The 4,235-nt window shown below is 39.4% G+C and overlaps 1 long non-coding RNA gene across 1 annotated transcript; it reads right to left on the reverse strand.

Annotated features, from left to right (window-relative positions):
- Positions 1-838: 838 nt before the first annotated feature.
- On the reverse strand, positions 839-4,023 carry LOC142008990 (uncharacterized). Its single transcript, XR_012644298.1, has 3 exons — positions 3,959-4,023; positions 3,202-3,358; positions 839-879 (listed from the first exon to the last, which is right to left on the reverse strand). It is a non-coding gene; the product is annotated as an uncharacterized LOC142008990 (long non-coding RNA).
- Positions 4,024-4,235: the final 212 nt, after the last annotated feature.

The following is a 4,235-nucleotide window of genomic DNA, read 5'->3' on the forward strand; positions in this document are numbered from 1 at the left end:
TAAACAGGAGGGTGAGAAACTGTTCTCGGTGGTATCAGATGGCAGAACAAGGAGTAATGGTCGGAAGTTGAAGAGGGAGAGGTGTAGGTTAGATATTAGGAAAAACTACTTCACCAGGCGGGTGGTGAAGCATTGGAATGCGTTGCCTAGAGAGGTGGTGGATTCTCCATCCCTTGAGGTTTTTAAGTCCCGGCTGGGGTGACTTAGTGGGATTGATCCTGCTTGAAGCAGGGGACTGGACTAGATGACCTCCTGAGGTCCCTTCCACCCCGTGAGTCTTTGATTCCGTGACTCAAAGCTTTCTCACATCCCGAGGCTGTCTGCCCAGCACTAGATCCTTTCTTCCCCTTTTCCGCATGGCCAATCAGCTCCACTGCTTGTGGCAGGGAAGGGAGGAGAAGAAAGGGACAAGAAACATGGTTTGCCTCCTATTTGCATGCTTTAATGGGGCCTGCACAAGAAGGGAGGGGAGGAAAGCAGTGCCTTGTGTGCCATCTCACCTACTTGCATGAAGTGCAAGCAGATTGTTTAGTGGGGGAAAAAATCCTAGAATAGAATTGTGGAGTCCTGACTCCTAATCCTGTAAATTAACCTATAGATTGTTATGTTGTATCTGTGCTGAAAATGTATTGAGTACACCAACTGTCAGCATAAAGCAACTTGAAATGTGCCACTATAATAAACCGTTATCAAAACATTTGAGGAGAAGGTGAATCTTGACCTTACCTGGATAATTAGCTAGTAGTTTGCAGAGAGTGATCCACTTAATTGGTGCTGGCATTCTTTACAGTCCTTTGTATACAGCTTGAACTGTCTTAATTTTTATAGTGTCCTTGTGATTTTATTTCAACTGCAGTCTTGCAGTCCCATACTTTGTACCTGCATTAAATATTTTTTTTTTTAACATTTTAGGTCTAAAGTACCTGATTACATCTTTTAAGCACATATGACTAATCCCTTCTCTCAAGCCTCTGCAAATACGGGCACCTAGGAATTCTGCACACTTTGCATTTTTGCCAAATTATCACTGATATTAACCTTCGAAGTATATTGTTTGCATCACAGGGAAATCCTCTTACATATAAGGTTGCATGCTGGCCAATAAGTGGAGTAAGGCTTGTAAACGTAAACCTACTCTGGTTGGGGCAAAAAATTCAAAATTCTCCACTAAGTCACAAGCATCAGTTGGATCTAGATTGGAGTTGCAGCTAGTTTCTGCATAGTGTAAAGCTGTGTATCCCATCACACTCTCAAAAGGTTTTTCCTTAGGTCAGGTGGATGTTTTTGGCAGTACACATCATTAACCTATTTCCCCCAAAGAGCTGCTGGGGGGCAGACTAAAGTTGTCACTAATTTATTCTTGTTCAGAGCTTTAAATAACATAGGTTTTTGACCCACCTGAAATACATTTCAAGTAGATCTCTGAGTGTAGAATATGCACCTTTTCCTTTCCTGAGAATTTCTGATTCTCTTTCCTCTTCTAAAAACATCTGTTGTTTAAGATTCATTTTTCTTCATACAGCTAGATGCAGGACAGCTTTTGTTGCAAGAAACCACATTTGTTTGGCCTGGAGAGAATCCTGCCAGTTTTCATGTTTTAGTTATATAATCACAATTATCTTTAATTTAAATGAAATATAACTGAAAGTGAAATCTAGACTGTGAATTAAAGTAAGTATTCCATTTCAGAAATTCATGCCTATATTTTAAATGTTAAAAGTATGTAATCTTTATCACTTGCATATTCATTTTGTGTACTGGATACTGAAAAATCAGACCTTACACAAGTTTCATTAAAAGTGTTTCCTCTCTGCACTTTTCATCAGGGTTTTGTAACATTTCACTTCTCTGTTAGATGAGGATACAATTCTGCTGAGAAGACTAGTGGAAAAAATTTGTTTTGCTTGAATAGTAGTACTGAGTATTTAAAAGACCATCGCTATTTCGAAGGAGCCATAACCTAGTTTGCATCACTATTTCTTGTTGTTTGTATTTCATGTAAACAGAAGCCCAGGAGAAAAATGTAATATTTTCATAATCTTCACCAGAGGAAATTTACCTTGTTTGTGACTCTTTAATAAATAGCTGTAGTTTCATACACAATAATTTAATTCACTACCTCTTATATATACTATTTAAAAGTCCCTTACAGGATACACAAAGATGCATGAATTTTGAGACCAGATTTATAATCCCGTAATTAAATCTTGAATAGACTAGAAATTGAATGTAGCTCAGGTTCTAATGACTGCTGTTGGTTCAAATGAATGTTGTTGTTTCTTGTGCTCTTTTCTGTCTGATTTGCTATTTAATGATGTTACTAAAATACTAGTTAGTATCCTTTGCCTTTAGAAGTTGTAAAGACTAGCACCATTTCTCCACAAGCTGGGGGAAAAAACCTGATTTACAAATAAGGTTAGTTCAGCTCTCTTCTTTATTCATCGTGACAGGGATGGAGGTCGCCGGAGGCACAAAATGGAGTGATGAGTATACACTATATATTTTTCTATATGTCATTGTCTATGCCAAGGATGAGATGCTGATGTATCAAAGAAGGAACAAGATTGTCTGGCTTCAGCAAAATTTTCCACATTCCATTCAAAGTTCCCGAAAGCTGAGTGTAGAAATTTGGACTTCTATCTAGTACAGAATGTTGTTGTCCTAATAGAGGTACTTGTGCACCAAAGATTAGGGTGTTGGAGAAGAAGACTGTCAAGTCCCTGTTCTGCCAAAGACTTGTGCAACCTTGATCAAGTCACTTCAGTCTGGATTAGACAACTGAATACCTTTAAACTTTAATTTAATCTGTGTGCCTTAATTCTCCAGCTGTAAAATGGGAATAATACCACCTTCCTACCACATTATGGTCTTGTGAAGATAGACACATTAAAGATTGTGAGGCACAAAGACATTGTTACTTATGGCCAAATAAGTACCTAAGCTGGATAGGTTTGCTTACCTACAGGGGAACGTACAGTGGGAGTGGTGATACTCTTACTATTAATAGACTGAGGGAGTTATAGTTCTGCCAAGTTAACGTATTTGTGTGAAGATGCATTTATCTAATGGAAATACCTCTGTTTTGAAACACACTTTAATAAAGTGTATTTAATTCACACAAGATGTTTGCTTGATCATTTTTGGTTGGTGCAAGATTTATTTCTGTATGTATAAGTGTATGAAAACTTTGTTTGTACCTACCTGATGCGTATGAGTTTGAGAGATTGAAAAGCTGTGCTCTTCTCATGACATTGAATAAGACCAGAAAGATGTGTCAGGAGACTTCAATTCTCAGCAAATCTGTCTATTTGAATTGGGATGATCCCAATAACAAATGGAGTCCTCTTCTTCCCTTTGACTGCCAATAGAGCAAGGTTTTTGTAACTTGGAGCCAAATCCACAGATCGCCAAGGTCCAATTTCCACAAAACAAATTTTACAATACTGTAGACTGAGATGTGTCTGATAAATCACATGATAGAGGTCTCTAGCAAATATACCTGGCATTGTTCGGCTTTTTAAGTCAATAATGGTGTGGACTTTTATTTAAAAAAAAAAATCTTTAAATTATTGTATTTTTTTAAAACCTACACATCTTTCTGCTCCCTGCCCTGAGCATCTCCTTACTCCCGCAGCCCTGACCCCTGCTCACCAACCCTCTCCTCCACACCCAGACCCCTGCTTTGATTCCTGTTCCCCTTGACACACATCCCCTGCTCCCTCCCCTGAACCGCTCCTTACCCCTAACTGCTTGCTGTTTCCTTCCTGTGCCTGTGAGGAAGTGAGAGTGAAGTCCACAGCTCATCTGCCCCCTTGCCCTCCCCAGCCAGCGTTAGGAATGCAGCAAACTGCACTTTTTCCCCTCTCTCTGACAGTGAGGAACTAGAACAGCAAGCAACAAGTCTTGGGGTGGGTAAACTTCAGGCACCCATCCTCCACCCTTGCAACCCAACTCTTACCTTGCTTTAAGTTATGATGAGAAAACTGTGTTCCGATTTTCGTGGTCATAGCTCTTATCATTTAGGAGGAGTTCTTGAGCAGCTGGACAGTTTCACAGAGAAACTCTCATTCATATAGCAGGTAAGCATGGAATGAAAATTAAGTATATTAATAAAGGGCTTTCAAGAGAGAAACTTAAGTTATAGTAGCAAAAGGTAAAGACTTCCAACCCGTAGGTGAAAAACGAGAAGGCTTCAAGGTGCTGTGATAAGTTTCAGGTACCGTAATCCTACCTGA

This window comes from Carettochelys insculpta, chromosome 2 (genome assembly GCF_033958435.1).
Source record: "Carettochelys insculpta isolate YL-2023 chromosome 2, ASM3395843v1, whole genome shotgun sequence".
Lineage (NCBI taxonomy): Eukaryota > Metazoa > Chordata > Testudines > Carettochelyidae > Carettochelys > Carettochelys insculpta.